The sequence below is a fragment of the Rattus norvegicus genome, chromosome 3, assembly GCF_036323735.1.
Source record: "Rattus norvegicus strain BN/NHsdMcwi chromosome 3, GRCr8, whole genome shotgun sequence".
Taxonomy (NCBI): Eukaryota; Metazoa; Chordata; class Mammalia; order Rodentia; family Muridae; genus Rattus; species Rattus norvegicus.
Genome location: NC_086021.1, coordinates 184419266 through 184444820, shown reverse-complemented (window position 1 = coordinate 184444820; position 25555 = coordinate 184419266). Strand labels below are relative to the sequence as shown.

The 25555-nt window shown below is 39.9% G+C and overlaps 1 pseudogene; it reads left to right on the top strand.

Moving 5' to 3' along the window:
- Nucleotides 1-1753: 1753 nt before the first annotated feature.
- Nucleotides 1754-25555, top strand: Zfp951-ps3 (zinc finger protein 951, pseudogene 3; annotated as a pseudogene).

Here is a 25555-nt window from a genome sequence, read left to right as displayed (position 1 = left end):
CATGGTTTAACTGCTTACAATAGACACGGTGAACAAGGCAAATCTCATAAAGGACATCATTTAGATAGGATTGGCTTACAGGTTCAGAGTTTCAGCCCACTATCATCAAGAGAAGAACATGGCACCATCCTTGTAGGCATAGTACAGGAGGATCTCAGAGTTCTACATCATTATCTGAAGGCTGCTAGCAGAATACTGGCTTCCAGGCAGCTAGGAAAGGGATCATAATGACCACAACCACAGTGATATACCTGCTCCAATGGTCCACACCTAACAACTCCACCCACTTGGCCAAGCATGTACAAAACAACACAAGGTAAGTTCTTTATTATCTGAGCTATTTACAGACTGACTCACTGGAGTAACTATTGACAAAAGAGCATTCTGCACAAGAGGTACAATTTATGAAGCTGTGCACACTTTCTCAGACTGAAAGGACCAGGGATTCATCACAAGCTGTTGTACCCTCTGGGCATCTGTGCCCTCTCTGTGTGGAGCAAACTTTCAGCCTCTCACTCAGCTTGGTGCTTCTGGTGATTTAGATGGAGCAAAGTTAGGGATGCCTCCTAATGTGCATCAACCTAACTTCTGTGTCACGGCTGCCCTGCTTCTCCTCACCTTTTCAATTCCACTCCACCCCCACCTGCTTGACTCCACCTCTTCTTCCTCATCTTCCTATTCTTTTCATTCTTCTCCTGCACATCTTCCTGCTCCCCCTCCTCCTCTTATTTTCATTGCTTGTTTTTCCTTTTACTTGCAGTAATGTACTAAGTATCTGTGATCTACCATCCTTCTACATACAAGTATCCAATTCAGCATGTTAAGAAGATGATGTACCAATCGCCAAGAACATATACATAGTATCTTTCATATTCCAAACCTGTAATCTGTGTCTATTGAAACATTAATTTTCACTTTTCTCACCCACATATTGGCTCTGACTAAATACTACCTCTGTATGTTTGAAAGCTCTAAGGAACATGAAGTGTTTGTTGGTCATTGTGAAGGTGGCTCATTTCACTTTGCCTGAGGACCTCCTGGTGGTTTGAAAGAGAACACTGACTATACTCTCATATGTTTGCATATTCTGTCCCTGGTTGGTGGGACAATTCGGGAAAAGATTAGTTGGTATGACTTACTAACGGACTTGTGTTTCCCAGGGAAGGAACAGGCAGACTTTGACGTGTCTAAAGCCCAAGCAATACTGAGTGTCTCTTTTCTGCCTCATCCTTGTGGATCAGGATTCAAGGTGTAATGTCTTACCTATTGTGGCAACATGATGACACTTGCTGATTGCCACTTTCAGTGCCATGATGATACATTCTTTTGTGTGTGTGTGTGTGTGTGTGTGTGTGTGTGTGTGTGTGTGTGTGATATTCCAAACATTCAGTTTTACCACTGAAGACTCAGGAGGCCAATGTTTTGGTGAAAGTCTTCTAGATCCAAAGGCAAAGTGAGAACCCAGCTGACCTTATTCCTAAACTGACTACCCAAAAATAAAGGGTCTTTCTCTTTCTCCAAGCTACCTTAAATACTCCTTAGCTCATTGCCTCCCATTCCACATCCTGTGTTCATTCACTCTCAATTGTCACATTCTTTTAATTTTGATTTATGGTTAAGTTCATTTAATCCTGTTTATAGAAATATCTCAGTTTCAATGTTATGCCTTAGAGCTGAGCAATGGCTCACCAAGCAACAGGTTTTTCAAATTCACAAACTTGGAGCTCACAATAAGAATAAATGCCTTGCAAAAATGGCTGCAAAATCTTACTGTACTTACTATGAAACTGTAAGTCCTCAGTGAGCTTTTCTATGTGTTTCCTTTGTTATGGTATTTTATCAGAACAATAGAAAAACCACTAAGGGACTTGAATGTTCACCCATATTATGGCAGATGTGTTGACTGATACTCTGTTCTCTGTATAAATCATGCATTCCTTACTTCTTCATCTCTCTAATGAAGTCTGGATGTTTCAACTTGCATGTCTTGAGAATATGGGTGTGATCAACCTGTGTGGAAACCTATATGACACCTGGTGTTCAGTTGTTCTGTAAGTGGAATCATGGGCTTCCCTGCTAATTCTTTGGTTGGTTGCCCTAAGGCTGTCACCATACCATTTTGTATAGAATGGGATCTTGTCATAATCACCCAACCATGCACAAGTGCTCTGGTTTGTTCAAAGCCCAGAAGACTTACTTTTCAGTTTGTCTCAACGACCATAGAAATGAAGAGGATGTGATGGATCCTTATAATTGTCAACTTGGCACAATCTGGAATCACAGGAAGGAAAGTCTCAAGCAGGGATCATTTGAATCAGGTTAGCATGTGACTATATGTGTGGGATACTGTCATAATTATGTTTTTTGAGGTGAATATACTCACTAAGGTGAGTGCTTCAATTTCCTAGGGACGGACCCTGGTTGTGGAAGAATTCAGAAAGTGAACTGTTCATTAGCCCACATAATCTAAGCAATCTCTGCTCTTGTCAGTGGACAGCTGCGTACTCTCGTATCAAGCTCCTGACCCTGTGACATCATCCAATAATGAGATATAGCCAGGAACTCTGATCTCAAATTATATTTTCTTTCCCAAGTTGGTATTGTTACTATATTTTATTTTAACAATAGCAATGAGCCTTAGAAATAAATTTAAACATTTCATTTCTACTTGTAGGATTTTCTAAAAATGAAACTTAAAGAGAATGTGGCTTGGATGGGGTAGTCTACAGAATACTAAGTTTATGGTTTTAGAGACATGTATTCCTGTCTCCTGGGATTAAAAGATTTTTCTAAATGGCTGGAGCTAATTTAGTTTGGTGGAACCTTGACAAAAGATCATTTCTTCCTTAATTCAATTTACTAACCTTCAAGGGAGGATTCAGCTCCATTTCACTGGATAACATTAATACTCAAATCATATATTTTGTACTTTTCCTCTCTCAACTTCCCGTTTTTCATTAAAGTGCTCTACATGAGACTTAACCTGAAAACAAAGTCTATGATGGGTATTTCTGAGACTTCTTTGTCAAGACAATTAATCTGAATCTTTTCACCTTAGCCTTGAGCAGACTCTTCAGACAAGGCATAAAGTAGTGACATTATGCAACAAAATACTACATAAGCAGTCTATACAGCACATACTGAAATCCTTCTCCTTTGAACCCACTTGGGCCAAGCCTGCACAATACAAATCACTCTCAGTAACAAAGATTGCCCCATTCCTAATAAGATAACACATTAAGTCCCATTTAAAGCATTCCATTGCTATCCAAACCCAAAGTCCCAAAGTCCACATTCTTTCAAAGAAAAGGATGAACAGGCCTATCACAGCAATACCCCAGGCCCTGGTACCAGTTTCTTTCTCACTTAGGGTTTTATTTCCGTGAACACACACAATGGTCAATGCAAGTTTTTGCAGCACAATATTTAATTGGGGCAGGCATACAAGTATAGAGGTTTAATCCATTATCATCAAGAAGAGAGCATGGCAGCGTCCAGGGGGACATGGTGCAGAATGATCTGAGTTCTACATCTTCACCCAAAGAAAGCCAGGAACAGACTAATCATCTGAGGAGTAGGTAGGAGGAGGATCTCAAAGGCCATCACACAGTGACACACAACCTCAAACAAGGCCATCCCTGCTAATAGTGCAAATCCCTGGGCCAAGCATATGCAAACCATCACAATTTATAATGAGATGAACATGTTTTTTTTTCTTTGAGTTTGTTAAACAATGAATTACATTTATGGAGTTACATATACTTTTACCATCCCTGCATTCCTTGGATGAAACCTTCTCGATCGGGATGGGTGATTATTTTGATGTGTTCTGGGATTTAGATTGCTAGAAATTTATTGAGTATTTTGTAATTGGTATTCTTATGGGAAATTGATCTGGAGTTCTCTTTGATGGGTGTTTGTGTGCTCCCCTGCCGGGAAATTCCACCAGTTATACCTCCCCCACTCATTTGTGGTTTTATTACCTAGTTACATCCTCTCCTCTTGGTAGTCACATGACCGGTAGGAATGGCACAGACTTTCCACCACCCAAAACCACAGCATTGTTCCAGGAACCAAGGACAACCTGACTGTAGCTCCAAAAAAATCCTTGTGGGCCTTGATAGCCCCATCCCCATTCCTGTGGCTTTTTTTTTGGTTGTTGTCCTTAAATATAGCATATATCTGTAGAATGGGGTTCTTAGCCATCTTCTCTTGCTTGAAGGCTGAGGAACCCCGATGCCCCAGAATTAATAAACCTCTTGCTGATTGCATCGAATCTAGGCTCTGGTGGTCTTTGGTTACCTGTGGATCTTCGGTGGTATTCCTTCGGGTCCAAGAGTATCTGTGTAGAAAATTTTCCACTTTCTCCTGATGTTCAAGTTTTGTTGAGTATAGGTGTTTGGAATGGGATCTCATAATTATTTAGTATTTTCTGTTTCTGTTGTTTTTTCTCCCTTTTCATTTATGATTTCGTTAATTTCGAAACAATCAAGGTGCCCTCCCCTGAGTTTGGCAAAGGTTTTTCTACATTGGCCATTTTCTCAAAGAACTAGCTCCTGGTTTTTTTCATTCTACATAGAGTTTGTTTTGTTGTTGTTGTTGTTGTTGTTGTTGTTGCTTTGTATTTGTTTTGTTTGATTTTTCTTTTTGTTTTTCTTTTTTGTTTCTTTCTTTGTTTCCACTTGGTTGTTGTCAGCACTGAGTTTCAGTATGCCATGCTGTCTTTGTGTATAGTTGTTCCATTTTATTCTAGAGCTTGCAAGTGTGTTGTCAAGCTGCTGCTGTACTCTCTCCAGTTTGATTTTGGAGAAACTCAGAACTTTGAGTTCTCCTGTTAAGTGTGCTTTCATTGTGTCCCATGAGTTTGGGTATGTTGTCCCTTCATTTGCATTAAACTCTTAAAAGTCTTTAATTTTTTTTCTTTCTTCCTTAACTAATTATGTTGTTGTAAAATTATTAAATATATAATGGTTGTCTTTTACACCCTCTAGATCCAGCATTTGGGTCTTTATTACTTACAGTTGGGTATTTCTTATTTACATTTCAATTATTATTACATTTACTGGTTTCCAGGGAAACATCCACCTAACCCCTTCCCCTCTCCTTCTGTATGGGTATGGAGTATGCTAAGCAGTCCTGTTTAAGATTAGGATAGTAGTATATATGTTTGTTTAGCAGGATTGTCCAGATATTTGTCTCCAAACCATAAAAAAGGGGACAAATCTTGTTTAAACTCAGCGATAAGGCCCATGATGGTATCAAAAACAGGACCCTAACAAAATGCTCAAGATGAGATTAGAGTGTCACAAACAACATTGAGGCCTGGTCTTCCATATGGATACGATTATCAGTTCCAAGTCAAATGTGGACTTGGATAGGAATGTTTTTTGGATACTTACGGTTCCCTTTGTACAGCACTGTTTTATTAGACTTCTCCTGAGTTTGTACCATTTTATGAGAGTTACTGACGGCTTCATAGAAATTTCCACTTGGTTCTACCTATCCCCTGTAAATAGTATAAAACACGCTACTCTTCAGAACCTCACTTCATAAAAGACACAGCTTGTGCATGATCTACCCACCACAGCTGCTGCAGATTCTACCTTCTACCTTTCCTAGCATTGTCATCTTCTGGACCTCCAAATCAGGACCCCATCACTGGAAAAGAAACTACTATTTCAGGACTCTCATGCACTTAAGAAATGATTCTGGGGATCTTTGCTGTGTAAATCTGCTAGCTGCCTACGTAGCACTTGCAATCCTTATTTAAACTGTATTTCAACAACCTGAGGCCTTTTCTGGATAGAAAATCATCCATCCCAGCATATGTGGAATCCAAAACACTGTTTTTTGGCTAGCTCCTCTTTTAGCATTACATAGAACGGAGCCCATGGTATCATTAAAAAGACTTTTGCTTGTTGATATTTTAATTGTATGGGAAGTGATTTCTTTCTGGTATATATTAACTCTGAGAGAGCTGTATCTTCTGGTCTGTATTGAAATGATTCTCAGACAATGTAGTCTTAGACTAGCCTAAGACTCGGGTAGCCTTGATCTTGGTCAGTTGCTCCCCAGGGCGATGACCTTGCATTCTTTTACTGGAAATCCCTAAATTTTTGAGATAAAGGAATGAAGCAAAATGATGTTTTATACTTGCTTTTTTGACTCTTATAATGAACTGTCCATTTTTTCTACCTTCACATGAGAACCAGGGGAATTGTGTACTCTGTTAACTGTCAGATGAAAAAGGGCGGGCAATAGCTAGATCAACAACCAAAGTTGAAGGGAGTCTGCTGTAGCAGTCACCAATCTGGAGAAGTACCTGATTCAGGCAGGGTGAAAAATTTCTAATTTCACATCACATATTAAATAATACATGTAATAAAAAAGTAGATTAGTGGATCCTTAATTTTTGAAGATGAGCGTGAGACAGTGGATGATAAATTCCTATTTTAGGACCCGTAATATAGAGATATGTGCAATCTTTGTTTACCAAATTAAATCATCCCCAAATTTTATAGAAGATGCCATCTTCTGTAGCTTGGTGTGTCATGATATGGATCTCAGAAGTTAACATTTCACATAGGGACAAGGATAAAAACTATCTTATTAATGCCATTCCTTCTATGAAGAAGTACCTGCTGTTTTTCAAAGTCACTTGTATTTATCTTTGCTTAATGTCAATTTTGGTTATTACTTTATACATTTCATTATTTATGCACACATGCTATATTCCAGTACTGGTTCTATTCTCTAATGTTTCCCAGGAATTAAGAATTTCATTTCTTCTTATAAAGAGAATTTATATCTTCCTTTTTAGAGCAACATCTCTGTAGCTCAGGCTTTCTTGAGGTCATCCAGTTAAGATTGATTTGACCACCTAATCTTGCCTCTACCGACCAGTGGTCAGAACACTGTCCTAAAGACTTTTCTGACTCTCGTTTATCTTGTCATTAAGGAGAAAAAGAAGACATGAATGAGTGTTGTCTAACCTCTCTGTGTTAGGGATGCGAGAACTACAAATTACAAGGAACCTGTGTAGTTAAGAATTTACTTCTCTGACAACTTTGGAGCTGGAATAATCACAGCCCAAAAAAAGCAGGAGGAATAAATAAGGCGAGGCATTTCTGCTTTGGAACTTGTTCTCATTAACCATGAGTAGGCAAGTAATTTTAGACAATCAGTAAATTTCCAGACTGGTCATCTTGGAGTGTTTTCCAGATCGGAGCAAAGGTGAACTTAAAAGAGAAACTGAACTTATATGTATGAACCAAATTTCTGTATTTCCACTAGTTCAAAAAAAAGAAGATCTAGACAAAGTGTGGCTGTGCCTAACCAGGAAAGTTATTATTCCTCTTTGAAAATACAAAATGTTAGAGAAAAGATATAATACTTGGTGTGCTCTAGTACACACATCAGTCCTTGGAAAATATCGGACCATCCAGTGTGTTTTGAATTTGACAAATAGTATTTGAGAATATAATTAATTCATTTCGTTCTTCTCCTTTTCAGTAGTGTTAAGTCTGAATCCCTGGGACCAATGGCATGGGAGCCATATTTATCAAATCAATGCTAAACTGAACTTCTGATTCTCTAATCAGAACTCACTCCCTAACAGTCACAGAATATTGCTGGCATACCTCCTCCTCTACCCCAAGGGTTAGGATGCCATTCTCCCAGCTTCAATTCCTTATGTAATCCAAGCATTAGGTAACTGATCTTTCTCTTTTATCATTATCATTCTGACCCCTTCCTTGGTGTGGCTCTTGTTTCTTACCTGCTTCCTGTCTCAACAAGTTTCAAGTTCATGTTTATTCTAGGCTTTCACAGATAATCCTGAAGCAAATGCATTTTGATCATCCTTCTGATTTTCATGTGTTCTATGGATCTATGGTAGTTCGAGACTATGGGCTAGTAACCACTTATCAATGAGTGCATACCATGTGTGTTTTTCTGTGATTGGGTTACCTCAATCAGGGTGATATTTTCCAGTGCCATCCATTTGCCTATGAATCTCATAAAGTCATTGTTTTTGAGAGCTGAGTAATATTCTATTGTGTAGTTGTACCACATTTTCTGTATCCATTCCTCTCTTCAAGGGCATCTGGGTCCTTTCCAGATTCTGACTATTATAAATAAGGTTGCTATGAACATAGTGGAGCATGTTTCTTTGTTATATGTTGGGGCATTTTTGGGTATATGCCCAAGAGAGGTATAGCTGGTTCCTCAGGTAGTGCAGTGTCCAATTTTCTGAGGAACCTCCAGACTGATTTCCAGAGTGGTTGTACCAGTCTTCAATCCCACCATCAATGGAGGAGTGTTCCTCTTTCTCCACATACTCGCCAACATCTGCTGTCTCTGGAGTTTTTCATCTTAGCCATTCTGACAGGTTCAAGGTGGAATCTTAAGGTTGTTTTGATTGGCATTTCCCTTATGACTAGAGATGTTCAACATTTCTTTAGGTGCTTCTCAGCCATTCAGCATGCCTCAACTGTGAATTCTTTGTTTAGCTCTGAACCCCATTTTTAATAGGGTTATTTGTCTCCCTGCAGTTTAACTTCTTGAGTTCTTTGTATGTTTTGGATATAAGGCCTCTATCTGTTGTAGGATTGGTAAAGATCTGATTGCTGTTTTGTCCTAACAGCAGTGTTTTTTGCCTTACAGAATTTTTACAGTTTTATGCGATCCCATTTGTCGATTCTTGATCTTAGAGCATAAGCCATTGGTGTTTTGTTCAGGAAATTTTCTCCAGTGCCCACGTGTTAGAAGCTCTTCCCCACTTTTATCTCTATTAGTTTGAGTGTATCTGGTTTGATGTGGAGGTCCTTGATCCACTTGGACTTATGTTTTCAAGAGGGTGAGAAGAATGGATCAATCTGCATTCTTCTACAGGCTGACCTCCAGTTAAACCAGCACCGTGTGCTGAAAAGGCTATCTTTTTTTCTTTTCTTTCTTTTTGTTAAAGGTAAAATTTTATTCACATAGACATTGACTTACAAATACATTTGCCCGTGATTTAATTCATGTATGAATGACTAGAGTCGGTTGCTGCAGGAGTCTGCCTCTGTTTCTTACATGAACGCTGTGTATGTCCCACTGAAAGGTTATGCGGTTTTTTTTTAATTTATTTAATACTTAATAATAATTCTTTGGTTTCCGGGCAAACATCCCCCTATCCCCTCCCCTTCCTTATGGGTGTTCCCCTCCCAACCCTCCCCCCATTGCCGCCCTCCCCCCACCAGTCTAATTCACTGGGGGTTCAGTCTTAGCAGGACCCAGGGCTTCACCTTCCACTGGTGCTCTTACTAGGATATTCATTGCTACCTATGAGGTCAGAGTCCCGGGTCAGTCCATGTATAGTCTTTAGGTAGTGGCTTAGTCCCTGGAAGCTCTGGTTGCTTGGCATTGTTGTACATATGGGGTCTCGAGCCCCTTCAAGCTCTTCCAGTTCTTTCTCTGATTCCTTCAACGGGGGTCCTATTCTGAGTTCAGTGGTTTGCTGCTGGCATTCGCCTCTGTATTTGCTGTATTCTGGCTGTGTCTCTCAGGAGCGATCTACATCCGGCTCCTGTCGGTCTGCACTTCTTTGCTTCATCCATCTTGTCTAATTGGATGGCTGTATATGCATGGGCCACATGTGGGGCAGGCTCTGAATGGGAGTTCCTTCAGTCTCTGTTTTAATCTTTGCCTCTCACTTCCCTGCCAAGGGTATTCTTGTTCCCCCTTTAGAGAAGGAGTGAAGCATTCACATTTTGATCCTCCGTCTTGAGTTTCATTTGTTCTAGGCATCTAGGGTAATTAAAGCATTTGGGCTAATAGCCACTTATCAGTGAGTGCATACCATGTATGTCTTTCTGTGATTGGGTTAGCTCACTCGGGATGATATTTTCCAGTTCCAACCATTTGCCTACGAATTTCATAAAGCCGTTGTTTTTGATAGCTGAGTAATATTCCATTGTGTAGATGTACCACATTTTCTGTATCCATTCCTCTGCTGAAGGGCATCTGGGTTCTTTCCAGCTTCTGGCTATTATACGTAAGGCTGCGATGAACATAGTGGAGCACGTGTCTTTTTTATATGTTGGGGCATCTTTTGGGTATATGCCCAAGAGAGGTATAGCTGGATCCTCAGGCAGTTCAATGTCCAATTTTCTGAGGAACCTCCAGACTGATTTCCAGAATGGTTGTACCAGTCTGCAATCCCACCAACAATGGAAGAGTTTTCCTCTTTCTCCGCAACCTCGCCAGCATCTGCTGTCACCTGAGTTTTTGATCTTAGCCATTCTCACTGGTGTGAGGTGAAATCTCAGGGTTGTTTTGATTTGCATTTCCCTTATGACTAAAGATGTTGAACATTTCTTTAGGTGTTTCTCAGCCATTCGGCATTCCTCAGCTGTGAATTCTTTGTTTACCTCTGAACCCCAGTTTTTAATAGGGTTATTTGTCTCCCTGGGGTCTAACTTCTTGAGTTCTTTGTATATTTTGGATATAAGGCCTCTATCTGTTGTAGGATTGGTAAAGATCATTTCCCAATCTGTTGGTTGCCAATTTGTCCTAACCACAGTGTCCTTTGCATTACAGAATCTTTGCAGTTTTATGAGATCCCATTTGTCGATTCTTGATCTTAGAGCATAAGCCATTGGTGTTTTGTTCAGGAAATTTTTTCCAGTGCCCATGTGTTCCAGATGCTTCCCTAGTTTTTCTTCTATTAGTTTGAGTGTATCTGGTTTGATGTGGAGGTCCTTGATCCACTTGGACTTAAGCTTTGTACAGGGTGATAAGCATGGATCGATCTGCATTCTTCTACATGTTGACCTCCAGTTGAACCAGATACATTTGCTGAAAATGCTATCTTTTTCCATTGGATGGTTTTGGCTCCTTTGTCAAAAATCAAGTGACCATAGGTATGTGGGTTCATTTCTGGGTCTTCAATTCTATTCCATTGGTCTATCTGTCTGTCTCTGTACCAATACCATGCAGTTTTTATCACTATTGCTCTGTAATACTGCTTCAGTTCAGGGATAGTGATTCCCCCTGAAGTCCTTTTATTGTTGAGGATAGTTTTAGCTATCCTGGGTTTTTTGTTATTCCAGATGAATTTGCAAATTGTTCTGTCTAACTCTTGGAAGAATTGGATTGGTATTTTGATGGGGATTGCATTGAATCTGTAGATCGCTTTTGGTAAGATGGCCATTTTTACTATATTAATCCTGCCAATCCATGAGCATGGGAGATCTTTCCATCTTCTGAGGTCTTCTTCAATTTCCTTCTTCAGTGTTTTGAAGTTCTTATTGTACAGATCTTTTACTTGCTTGTTTAAAGTCACACCGAGGTACTTTATATTATTTGGGTCTATTATGAATGGTGTCGTTTCCCTAATTTCTTTCTCGGCTTGTTTCTCTTTTGTGTAGAGGAAGGCTACTGATTTATTTGCGTTAATTTTATACCCAGCCACTTTGCTAAAGTTGTTTATCAGCTTTAGTAGTTCTCTGGTGGAACTTTTGGGATCACTTAAATAAACTATCATATCATCTGCAAATAGTGATATTTTGACTTCTTCTTTTCCGATCTGTATCCCCTTGACCTCCTTTTGTTGTCTGATTGCTCTGGCTAGAACTTCAAGAACTATGTTGAATAAGTAGGGAGAGAGTGGGCAGCCTTGTCTAGTCCCTGATTTTAGTGGGATTGCTTCAAGTTTCTCTCCATTTAGTTTAATGTTAGCAACTGGTTTGCTGTATATGGCTTTTACTATGTTTAGGTATGGGCCTTGAATTCCTATTCTTTCCAGGACTTTTATCATGAAGGGGTGTTGAATTTTGTCAAATGCTTTCTCGGCATCTAATGAAATGATCATGTGGTTTAGTTCTTTCATTTTGTTTATATAATGGATCACGTTGATGGTTTTCCGTATATTAAACCATCCCTGCATGCCTGGGATGAAGCCTACTTGATCATGGTGGATGATTGTTTTGATGTGCTCTTGGATTCGTTTTGCCAGAATTTTATTGAGTATTTTTGCGTCGATATTCATAAGGGAAATTGGTCTGAAGTTCTCTTTCTTTGTTGGGTCTTTGTGTGGTTTAGGTATAAGAGTAATTGTGGCTTCATAGAAGGAATTCGGCAGTGATCCATCTGTTTCAATTTTGTGGAATAGTTTGGATAATATTGGTACCAGGTCTTCTATGAAGGTTTGATAGAATTCTGCACTAAACCCGTCTGGACCTGGGCTCTTTTTGGTTGGGAGAACTTTAATGACTGCTTCTATTTCCTTAGGAGTTATGGGGTTGTTTAACTGGTTTATCTGTTCCTGATTTAACTTCGGTACCTGGTATTTGTCTAGGAAATTTTCCATTTCTTGTAGATTTGCAAGATTTGTTGAATATAGGCTTTTATAGTAAGATCTGATAATTTTTTGAATTTCCTCTCAATCTGTAGTTATGTCTCCCTTTTCATTTCTGATTTTGTTAATTTGGACACACTCTCTGGGTCCTCTCGTTAGTCTGGCTAAGGGTTTATCTATCTTGTAGATTTTCTCAAAGAACCAACTTTTGGTTCTGTTGATTCTTTCTATGGTCCTTTTTGTTTCTACTTGGTTGATTTCAGCTCTGCGTTTGATTATTTCCTGCCTTCTACTCCTCCTGGGTGTATTTGCTTCTTTTTGCTCTGGAGCTTTTAGGTGTGCTGTCAAGCTGCTGACATATGCTCTTTCCTGTTTCTTTCTGCAGGCACACAGCGCTATGAGCTTTCCTCTTAGCACAGCTTTCATTGTGTCCCATAAGTTTGGGTATGTTGTACCTTCATTTTCATTCAATTCTAAAAAGTTTTTAATTTTTTTCTTTATTTCTTCTTTGACTAGGTTATCATTGAGTAGAGCTTTGTTCAATTTCCATGTAAATGTGGGCATTCTTCCCTTATTGTTATTGAAGACCAGTTTTAGGCCGTGGTGGTCTGATAGCACGCATGGGATTATTTCTATCTTTCTGTACCTGTTGAGGCCCGTTTTTTGACCAACTATATGGTCAATTTTGTAGAAAGTACCATGAGGAGCTGAGAAGAAGGTATATCCTTTTGCTTTAGGATAGAATGTTCTATAAATATCCGTTAAGTCCATTTGGCTCATGACTTCTCTTAGTCTGTCTACGTCTCTGTTTAATGTCTGTTTCCATGATCTGTCCATTGATGAGAGTGGGGTGTTGAAATCTCCCACTATTATTGTGTGAGGTGCAATGTGTGTTTTGAGCTTTAGTAAGGTTTCTTTTACGTATGTAGGTGCCCTTGTATTTGGGGCATAGATATTTAGGATTGAGAGGTCATCTTGGTGGATTTTTCCTGTGATGAATATGAAGTGTCCTTCCTTATCTTTTTTGATGACTTTTAATTGAAAACTGATTTTATTTGATATTAGAATGGGTACTCCAGCTTGCTTCTTCTGACCATTTGCTTGGAAAGTTGTTTTCCTGCCTTTCACTCTGAGGTAGTGTCTGTCTTGGTCTCTGAGGTGTGTTTCCTGTAGGCAGCAGAATGCAGGGTCCTCGTTGCGTATCCAGTTTGTTAATCTATGTCTTTTTATTGGGGAGTTGAGGCCATAGATGTTGAGAGATATTAAGGAATAGTGATTATTGCTTCCTGTTATATTCATATTTGGATATGAGGTTATGTTTGTGTGCTTTTCTTCTCTTTGTTTTGTTGCCAAGACGATTAGTTTCTTGCTTTTTCTAGGGTATAGCTTGCCTCCTTATGTTGGGCTTTACCATTTATTATCCTTTGTAGTGCTGGATTTGTAGAAAGATATTGTGTAAATTTGGTTTTGTCATGGAATATCTTGGTTTCTCCATCTATGTTAATTGAGAGTTTTGCAGGATACAGTAACCTGGGCTGGCATATGTGTTCTCTTAGGGTCTGTATGACATCTGTCCAGGATCTTCTGGCCTTCATAGTTTCTGGTGAAATGTCTGGTGTGATTCTGGTAGGTCTGCCTTTATATGTTACTTGACCTTTTTCCCTTACTGCTTTTAATATTCTTTCTTTATTTTGTGCGTTTTGTGTTTTGACTATTATGTGACGGGAGGTGTTTCTTTTCTGGTCCAATCTATTTGGAGTTCTGTAGGCTTCTTGTATGCCTATGGGTATCTCTTTTTTAGGTTAGGGAAGTTTTCTTCTATGATTTTGTTGAAGATATTTACTGGTCCTTTGAGCTGGGAGTCTTCACTCTCTTCTATACTTATTATCCTTAGGTTTGATCTTCTCATTGAGTCCTGGATTTCTTGTATGTTTTGGACCAGTAGCTTTTTCCGCTTTACATTATCTTTGACAGTTGAGTCAATGATTTCTATGGAATCTGCTCCTGAGATTCTCTCTTCCATCTCTTGTATTCTGTTGGTGAAGCTTGGGTTCCTGGGCTTGCCTCTCACCATCAGATTATCTCTAGTGTTACTTTGTTCTGCTATTTCTGACAGTGGTTAGACTGTCCTATAAGCCTGTGTGTCAGAGATGCTGTAGACCTGTTTTCCTGTTTTCTTTCAGCCAGTTATGGGGACAGAGTGTTCTGCTTTCGGGCATGTAGTTTTTCCTATCTACAGGTCTTCAGCTGTTCCTGTGGGCCTGTGTCTGGAGTTCACCAGGCAGGTCACTTGCAGCAGAAAAGTTGGTCCTAAGTGTGGTCCGGAGGCTCAAGTTTGCTCGTGGGGTACAGCCTAAGTCCTCTCCGCGGCGGCATCAACCGGGAAGATGTGCGCCGCTCTTTCCGGGAGCCTCTGTGCACCAGGGTTCCAGATGGCGTTTGGTGTTTTCCTCTGGCGTCTGGATGTGCGCAGAGTGCAGTCTCCTCTGGTATCCCAGGCGTGTCTGCCTCTCTGAAGGTTTAGCTCTCCCTCCCACGGGATTTGGGTGCAGAGAACTGTTTATCCGGTCTGTTTCCTTCAGGTTCCGGCGGTGTCTCAGGCACAGGGGTCCTGCCGCTCCTGGGCCCTCCCCTACGGAAACCCAGAGGCCTTATACAGTTTCCTCTTGGGCCAGGGATGTGGGCAGGGGTGGGCAGTGTTGGTGGTCTCCTCCGCTCTGCAGCCTCAGGAGTGCCCACCCAACCAGGCAGTGAGGCCTCTCTCCCACGGGTTTGGGAGCAGAGAGCTGCTGCGGGCCGGGATCCGCGGGTGTGGGACTTCCGGTAAACACAGGAAGTGCCCGGTCCTAGAGGAATTTTGCCTCTGTGTGTCCCGAGTTCACCAGGCAGGCCTCCTGCAGGGGAAAAGCTGGTCCCACCTGTGGTTCCAAGGCTCAAGTCCGCCCACGGGGCACTGCCCAAGTCCTCTCCGCGGCGGCATCAACCGGGAAGATGTGCGCCGCTCTCTCCGGGAGCCTCTGCGCACCAGGGCTCCAGATGGCGTCTGGTGTTTTCCTCCGGTGTCTGGACGTGCGCAGAGTGCAGTCTCCTCTAGCCTCCCAGGCATGTCTGCCTCTCTGAAGGTCTAGCTCTCCCTCCCCAGGGATTTGGGTGCAGAGAACTGCCCATCCGGTCTGTTTCCTTCAGGTTCTGGAGGTGTCTCAGGCGCAGGGGTCCTGCGGCTCCTTGGCCCTCCCCTACGGGAACCCAGAGGCCCTATACAGTTTCCACTTGGGCCAGGGATGTGGGCAGGGGTGGGCAGTGTTGGTGGTCTCCTCCGCTCTGCAGCCTCAGGAGTGCCCACCTGACCAGGCTGTGAGGTCTCTCTCCCACGGGTTTGGGAGCAGAGAGCTGCTGCGGGCCGGGATCCGCGGGTGTGGCGCTATCTTTTTTTCTATTGGATTGTTTTGCCTCCCTTATCAAACATCAAGTAACCATAGGTGTGTGGGGTCATTTCTGTATCTTCAATTATATTCTTCTGGTCTATCTGCCTGTCTCTTTATCAATCCCATACAGTTTTTATCACTACTGATCTGTAATACTGCTTGAGTTCAGGGATAGTGATTCCCCCAGAATTCCTTTTATTGTTGAGGATAGTTTTAGGTGTCCTGGGTTTTTTCTTATTCTAGATGAATTTACAATTTGTTCTTTTTAACCCTCTGAAGAATTGGATTGGAATTTTGATGGGAATTGCACTGAATCTGTAGATCGCTTTTGGTAAATCGGCCATTTTTACTATATTAATCCTGCCAATCCATGAGCATGGGAGATCTTTCCATCTTCTGAGATCTTCTTCAATTTCTTTAGAGGCTTGAAGTTCTTATCATACAGATCTTTCACCTGCTTGGTTAAAGTCACACCGCAGCATTTTATATTATTTGGGACTATTATGAAAGGTGTCTTTTCCCTAATTTCTTTCTCGACTTGTTTCTCTTTTCTGTAGAGGAAGGCTTCGGATGTATTTGAGTAAATTTTGTACCCAGCCATTTTGCTGAAGGTGTTTATCAGTTTTAGTAGTTCGCTGGTGGAACTTTTGGGATCACTTAAATATACTATCATATCATCTGCAAATAGTGATATTTTGACTTCTTCCTTTCCAATCTGTATCACATTGATCTCCTTTCACTGTCTGAATACTCTGTCTAGGATTTCGAGAACCATACTGAATAAGTAGGAACAGAGTGGGCAGCCTTGTCTAGTCCCTAATTTTAGTGGTATTGCTTCAAGTTTCTCTCCTTTTAGTTTAATGGTAGCTACCGGTTTGCTTTATATAGTTTTACTATGTTTCTATATGGGCCCAAAATTCCTGTTCTTTCCTGACTTTTATCATGAAGGGGTGTGGAATTTTGTCAACTGCTTTCTCAGCGTCTGATAAAACGATCATATAGTTTTTATCTTACAGTTTGTTTATATAGTGGACTACGTTGATAGGTTTCCGTATATTACACCGTACCTGCATATCTGGCATTAAGCCTTCTTTATTATGATGGATGAGTGTTTTCATGTGCTCTTGGGTTCGGTTTGCCAGAATTTCATTGAGTATTTTTGCGTCAATATTCATAACAGAAATCGGTCTGAATTTCTCTTTCCTTTTGGTCTTTGTGTGGTTTAGGTATAAGAGTAATTGTGCTTTCATAGAAGGAATTGGGTAGCACTTCGTCTATTTCAATGTTGTGGAGTACTTTGGATATTATTGGTATGATGTCTTCTAGGAAGGTCTGATAGAATTCTCCACTGAACACATCTGGACCTGGGCTTTTTTTCATTGGGAGACTTTAATGACTGCTTCTAGAATCCTCTTCTTTTTTTTTTTTTTTTTTTTTTGGTTCTTTTTTTCGGAGCTGGGGACCGAACCCAGGGCCTTGCGCTTCCTAGGTAAGCGCTCTACCACTGAGCTAAATCCCCAGCCCTAATGACTGCTTCTAATACTTGACAGGTTATGGGGTTGTTTAAATGGTTTATCAGTTCCTGACTTAACTTCGTTTCCTCATATCTGTCTAGGAAATTGTCCAGATTTTCCAGTTTTGTTGAATATAGGCTTTTGTAGTAGGATCTGATGATTTTTTGAATTTCCTCTGATTCTGTTGTTATGTCTCCCTTTTCGTTTCTGATTTTGTGAATTTGGACACACTCTCTGTCTTCTCTGGTTAGTCTTGCTATGGGTTTATCTATCTTATTGATTTGCTCAAAGAACCAGGTTTTGGTTCTGTTGCTTCTTTGTATAATCCTTTTTGTTTCTACTTGGTTGATTTCAGCTCTGAGTTTGATTATTTCCTGCCTTCTACTCCTCCTGGGTGTATTTGCTTCTTTTTCTTCTAGAGCTTTTCGATGTGCTGTCAAGCTGCTGACATATGCTCTCTCCTCTCTCTTTCTGCAGGCACTCAGAGCTATGAGTTTTTCTCTTAGCACAGCTTTCATTGTGTCCTGTGTATGAGTTTGGGTATGTTGTACCTTCATTTTCATTAAATTCTAAGAAATCTATAATTTCTTTCTTTATTTCTTCCTTGACCAGGTTATCTTTCAGTAGAGCTTTGTTCAACTTCCCTGCATATGTGGGAGTTCTTTCCCTGTTATTATTGAAGACCAGCTTCAGACATGGTGTTCTAATAGAACATTTGGGATTATTTCTACCTTTCTGTATTTGTTGAGGCCTGTTTTGTGCCCGATTATACAGTCAGTTTTGGAGAAAGTAGCATGAGGTGGTGAGAAGGAGGTATATCTTTTTGTTTAGGATAGAATGTTGTATAAATGTCTGTTTAAGTCAATTTGGTTCATGACTTCTTTTAGTCTACTATGTCTCTGTTTAATTTCTTTTTCCATGATCTATCCATTGGTGAGAGTGGGATGTTGAAATCTCCTAATATTCTTGTGTGAAGTGCAAGTTATGCTTTGAGCTTTGGTAAGGTTTCTTTTATGTATATAGGTGCCCTTGTATTTGGAGCATAGATATTTAGGATTGAGAGTTCATCATGGTGGATTTTTTCTTTGGTGAATATGAAGTGTCCTTCCTTATCTTTTTTGATGATTTTTGCTTGAAAATTGAAAATCTCAATGTGGTAAGGTTTTTGGTCTAGAGAGCAATAGGACAACCTCAGCTCTGGAAGCAGATGCAGACCAAATGGAAACTGGAAGGTGATATCATGCTGTATCATGTACACATGTATTGTATCTTTTAGGATGTACTGATTTATGATGATGTGCATGTGAACTTCACTCAGGAAGATTGGGCATTGCTGGATCGTTCTCAGAAGAGTCTCTACCAATGTGTTATGCTGGAGACCTGTAGGAATCTCAGCGCTATAGGTAATTCAATGAATTTATTATTCACTTTGTAAAACATAGGCACAGCTGGTTTTGTTTAATACTTGATATTTTTTTTTTTCGGAGCTAGGTACCAAACCCGGGGCCTTGCGCTTCCTTATCTTTTTTGATGACTTTTTCTTGAAAATTGATTTCATTCGATATTAGAAAGGCTACTTCAGCTTGCTTCTTCAGACCATTTCCTTGGAAAGTTGTTTTCCAGTCTTTCACACTGAGGTAGTATCTGTCTTTGTTTCTCAGGTGTGTTTCCTGTAGGCAGCAAAGTGCTGGATCCTCATTACATATCCAGTTTCTTAGTGTGTCTTTTTATTGGGGAATTGAGTCCATTGATGTTGAGAGATATTAAGGAATAGTGATTGTTGCTTCCTGATATATTCATATTTGGATGTGAGATTATATCCGTGTACTTGTCTTCTCTTTTTTCTGTTGCAAGACAATTACTTTCTTGCTTTTTCTAGGGTGTAGCCTGCCTCCTTTATGTTGGGCTTTACCATTTATTATCCTTTGTATGGCTCAATTTGTAAAAAGATATTGTGTGAATTTGATTTTCTCATGGAATATCTTGGTTTCTCCATCCATGTTAATTGAGAGTTTTGCTGGGTACAGTAACCTGGACTGTCACTTGTGTTCTGTTATTGTCTGTATGACATCTTTCCAGGATCTTCTGGGTTTCATAGTCTCTGGTAGAAGACTGGTGTAATTCTGATAGGTCTGCATTTATAGGTTACTTGACCTGTTTCCCTTACTGCTTTTAATATTCTTTCTTTGTTTTGTGCATTTGGTGTTTTGAATATTATGTAACGGGAGGAGATTCTTTTCTAGTCCAAACTGTTTAGAATTCTGTAGGCTTCTTTTATGTTTATGGGCATCTCTTTCTTTAGGTTAGTGAAGTTTTCTTCTATGATTTTGTTCAAGATATTTACTGGTTCTTTGAGCTGGGATTCTTTACTCTCTTCTATACCTTTTATTCTTAGGTTTGATCTTCTCATTGTGTCCTGGATTTCCAGTATATTTTGGGGAGTAGCTTTTTCCCTTTTACATTATCTTTCACTGTTGTGTCAATGATTTCTATGAAATCTTCTGCTCCTGAAATGCTCTCTTCTTTTTCTAGTTTTCTGTTTTATGCTTGTATCTACAGCTCCTTGTCTCTTTCTTTGTTTTTTTTTGTTTGTTTGTTTGTTTTTTTATATCCAGGGTTGTATCCCTTTGTGCTTTCTTCATTTTTTTTTCTATTTCCATTTTCAGTTCCTTCACCTGTTTGATTTTGTTTTCCTGTAATTCTTTCATGGATTTTTGTTTTTCCTCTCTAAGGGCTTCTACTTGTTTATTTGTGTTTTCCTGCATTTCTCTAAGGCAGTTCTTTATGTCTTTCTTGAAGTCCTCCATCATCGTGATCAAATGTGATTTTAAATCTAGATCTTCCTTTTCTGATGTGTTTGGATATCCAGTGTTTTCTTTGGTGGGAGGATTGGGCTCCCATGATGCCATGTATTCTTGATTCCTCTTGTTTGGGTTCCTTCAGTTACCTGTCAACATCCAGTTGTCTCTGGTGTTCAGTTGTTCTGCTATTTCTGAGAGTGACTTGACCTGTCCTATAGGCCTGCGTGTCAAGAGTCCTGTTTTCCTGTTTTCTTTCAGCCAGTTATGGTAACAGAGTGTTCTGCTTTGAGGAGTGTAGTCTTTCCTGTCCACTGGCTTTCAGCTGTTCCTGTGGGCATGTGTCATGAGTCCACCAGGCAAGTTTCTTGGAACAGAAAAGTTATTCTTACCTCTAGTCTCGGTTCTGAAGTGTTCCTCGGGGCTGTGTTTAAACTCTCAGTGAGGGCATCAGCCAGCAGGGCCTCCACCTCCTCCAGGATCTCTGTGCACAGGGCACCCAGATGGGACTAAGCAAATTCCTCTAGAGTAAGAAATGTGGGCAGAGAGTAGTCTCCTCTGGTTTCCCAGGTGTGTCTGCCCCTCTGATGGTATAGCTCTCCCTCCCACAGGATTTGGGTGCAGGGAGCTGCTTGACCAGGTGTTTTCAGTTCAGGACACAGTCTGGACTGCAGTGTACTGCAGCTTGATTGTGCCTATCTTCCTGTTCCCAGAGGCCCTATACAGTTTCCTCTTAGACCAGGGATGTGGGCAATGGTAGGGAGAGTTGTCGGTCTCTACTGCCCTGCAGTCTCAGGAGAGCCCACAAGCCTCTGTGATGAACTCTCTTTCCCATGTCATTTTGTGAGTTCTTGAATTTCTGAATGTTCTACATTCAGTTTTGTTTGACTAATTTTGTCAATTGTTTAGAAATTAGTAGAAAAGAGGTAATAGGGTTCCTTCAGAAGTAGTTCATTACAATCCTTTTACCTTTCTATTACCTCCCGCCAATGGAATGATTCACAGAAATTCAATTCTTACTTACAAAAGGAGGCTCTGAGATGCAAAAGTTTCTCATGTGCTTATACTGCTGGGTCTGTAAATAGTACAAATTCCACATCTTGTAACATAATCCATATAGCAGAAAGCAGACATTAAATGATGTGTGTGATGGGAGGAGATTTTATTATGGTCCAGTCTATTTTGAATCTGTGGGCTTCTTTTACGTTCTTGGGCATCTCTTTCGTTAAGTTAGGGAAGTTTACTTCACAAAAAATTTGAAGATATTTGCTTTTTATCTTCGGCATCTTTATTATCTTCTATAACTACTAACCGTAAGTTTGCTTTTCTCACAACATTGTACTGTCTGGATTTCCTGGATGTTTTGACTTAGAAGTTTTGTGGGGTTTTTTTGCATTCTCTTTAACTGTTGTGTCAATGTTTTCTATGGGATCTTCTGCCCCTGAGATTCTCTCTCAAACCCTTATAATTTTTTGGTGATGCTTACGTACTACTCCTGATCCGTTTCCGATATTCCTATCTTCAGGTTTGTCTCTCCTTGTGGTTTCCTTATTGTTCCTATTTACAATTTTAGATCCTAGATGACTCTGTTCAGTTTCTTCCCCTCTTTATTAGTTTTTTTATGTAAATCTTTAGGGGATTTTATTGTTTCCTCCCTAAGGCAACTACTTATTTACATGTGTTCTGTATTGCTTTAAAGGAGGTAATTATGTCCTGCTTAAAATCCTCTATCATGACCATGAGATGTGATTTTCAATCCAAATCTTGCTTTGCTGGTATGTTGATATACCCATTACTTGTTGTGGTGAGAGAACTGCGTTGTGATGATGACAATTAGTGTTGATTTCTGATGCTTTGCTTCATATGCTTGCCTACTGCCATCCAGTTATTGCTAATGTTAGTTGATCTTGCTGCTTCTGACAATAGCTTGTTCCTCCTGCAGACTCATATGCCTCTGATCCTAGGAATGAGAATGCTCCTGGGAGACCAGTACTCTCTGGCCTTGTTTTTGGTCTGGAGGGCTATGACACACCCTTAGCACTGGGTACAGATAGAGACCAGGTCTGTCCTCTGCCAGGCCTACCCACCACTCCATTGCCAAGATTGTTCCAAGCTCATCTCTCCTTTAACAACTGTGGAGCAAATGTGTGTTCCAACCTGTATGATTTGCAATGAGAGCACTCCTAAGAGACCATCTCAATGTGGTGAAGTTTTTGATCTAGAGAGCAATAGGACCGCCTCAGCTCTGAGAGCACATGCAGACCATAAGGGTCGCATCCCAGGTTACTCAGACATTCCTGTGCCTTGAAAGCTCCTGGTGTATCTCCCTTTGGATAGTCAGTGGAGAGAAAGTGCAGTTTCACCTGTGGGCATAGGAGTGAGAGTGCTCCTGATAGACCACCCCTGAAGACCGGTTTTGGGTATGCAGTTCCTTGGGAAAGCTCCAGCTTTTGGCACAAATGGAGAGTGGAAGGCGGTATCATGATGTATCATGTACACATGTATTGTATCCTTTAGGATGTCCTGACCTATGATGATGTGCATGTGAACTTCACTCAGGAAGAGTGGGCATTGCTGAATCCTTCTCAGAAGAGTCTCTACCAAGGTATAATGCTGGAGACCTGTAGGAATCTCAGCGCTATAGGTAATTCAATGAATGTATCATTCACTTTGTAAAATATAGGCACAGCTGGTTTTGTTTAATATTTAATTTGTTTTTTTGGTTTTTTTTCGGAGCTGGGAACCAAACCCAATGACACTTGCGCTTGCTAGGCAAGCGCACCACCACTAAGCTAAATCCCCAACCCTGATTCAGTTTTTTTTTTATTTCACTTAAAATGAGGAAGAATGAAGTGAGTAAATCAGACATGGTTCTAAAGTTCACTAAAGATAGTATCTTAAATGTTGCCTAATTCCAATTATTTAACATAATTTCTCTGATACCATTTTTAGGATACATTTGGGAAGACAATACTACTGAAGAATATTATAAAAGTTCTGGAAGACATGGAAGGTAATTTTCACGTGAAAGATGATAAGATAATGCCTCCCACGAAAATTTCATGTGTGCAGCAAGTTTTAAAGAAATGCAACAGGGTAAAATACACACTGCATCAAATATTGATTAGGTCATCATTATATGTCTACACCCTTTTAATAAGCAAATAGTCCATAGTAAATTGTGGTGAACCATATTCTGTAACAGCATGACTAAATTTAATGATATGAACAGTTTATGAGATTTAAGAATGGTTTTGTGGAGAAACCTTAAACCCTGTACCACAGCTCTGTAAGGAAAACAAAGTGAAATTGTGTAAATGTAATGTAGAAGTTTTCTTTTGTAATGTGTTGACTGTTATGTGTTATTCTTCTTTTGATATGGATGTCATATGTCCCTGTGAATGCAAGCCAGGAGAGCATAGTGATACTGAAAGTAGCAACATACTTTTCTCTTTTCCAGAACAATTAGAAGATGTACAGTAGATACCACTTTGAGGAGAGTTTCTTAATGTGAGCAAAGTTGATAAATATTTAGTTTTTGACTATGATTGGTGACATTTACACATTCAAAGTGCTGAATCACTTTATGAGATTAGGGTTATAGAAATTATCCTCTTCTCATTGGCTCATGTTGCAATTGTAGTATTCCTCAAAGATAGCAAAATTTATCTTTGCAGTCAGTCTACAAACGCTCTGAGTTCATTGAGTTCTCTTCAAATATGTTAACACTCTTAATAGAAAAATTATGGAATAAATATGAGTCATGTAATCAATTCTCTTCCTATTCCATGTGTCTTCAAACATTCAAGACAACCCATAATAAAAAGCAACACCTTTGAATGTAAACAAACTGATATTATGTTAAGATCATTTTGCTCTTTACACTTAAACCAAATTTGAAATGAATTCATAGATATAAAAAGATTCATGAATATAATCAATGTGAGAAAAAATTTACATGTGCCAATTGTTATTGCAGGTATGAAAGAAATTTTACTGGAAAGCAAACCTTTGATTTTATTCTGTATGGTAATGGCTTTGCAGTTCAGAGTCATACCCAAAGGCATAATGCAGAGGAGCCCTATGAAGGTAACCTATGTGGTAAAGCTTTTGTACAGAGGAATAATCTCAAAACACATAAAAGGACACATAATAGAGGAGAACCTTCTGAATGTAACCAATGTTGTAAAGACTTTGTAAGAAGCAGTGCTCTCCAAAATCATGAAGGAACACACACAGGAAAGAAACTCTGTGAATGTAGTCAATGTGGTAAAGCCTTTGCACAAAGGAGCAGTCTCAAAAGACAAAAAAGGACATGTAATTGGGAAAAACGTTATAAATTTAACCAATGTTGTAAAGCCTTTGTCCAAAACCATGGTCTCCAAAAACATAAAAGGACCCATACAGGACAGAAACCCTATGAATGTCACCAATGTGGCAAAGCCTTTGCACAGAGCAGTCATCTCCAAATACATATAAGAACTCATACAGGAGAGAAAACCTATGAATGTAACCAATGTGGCAAAGCCTTTGCAGACAGCCGTAATCTCCAAACACATAAAAGAACACACACAGGAGAGAAACCCTATGAATGTAACCAATGTGGGAAAGCCTTTGCACAAAGGAGTCATCTCAAAAGACATATAAGAACTCATACAGGAGAGAAACGCTATGAATGTAACCAATGTGGCAAAGCCTTTGCAGAAAGCCATACTCTCCAAATACGTATAAGAACTCACACAGGAGAGAAACCCTATGAATGTAACCAGTGTGGCCAAACCTTTGCATACAGCAGTAGTCTCCAACAACATTAAAGAACAGACACAGGAGAGAATGCCTATGAATTTAACCAATGTGGCAAAGCCTTGGCACACAGCAGTACTCTCTAAAAACATAGAAGAACACACACAGGAGAGAAACCCTATGAATGTACTCAATGTTGTAAAGCCTTTGCAGGAAACAGTCATCTCCAAAGCCATATAAGAAAACATACAGGAGAGAAACCCTATGAATGTAACCAATGTGGCAAAGCCTTTGCACGCAGCAGTACTCTCCAAAGCCATATAAGAACACATACCGGAAAGAAGCCCTATGAGTGTAACTAATATAGCAAAGCCTTTGCACAAAGGAGTAATCTCAAAAGACATTAAAGAACATATAATTGAGAAAAACCTTATGAATTAACCAGTGTTGTAAACCCTTTGTAAAAAGTGGTGATCACCAAAAATATAAAAGAATGCATACAGGAGAGAAACCCTATGAATGTAACCAATATGGGAAAGCCTTTGCAGGAAGTAGTAATATCTAAGAACAAAAACGAAGACATACTGGAGAGAAACCCTGTGAATGGAACAAATATGCTACAGCCTTTGCACAAAAGAGTCATCTACAAAGACAACAGAAACCATGCAGGAATGAAACCCTTTAACTGTAACCAATGTGTCAGAGCTTTTTCACAAAGCAGTGGTCTCTAAAATC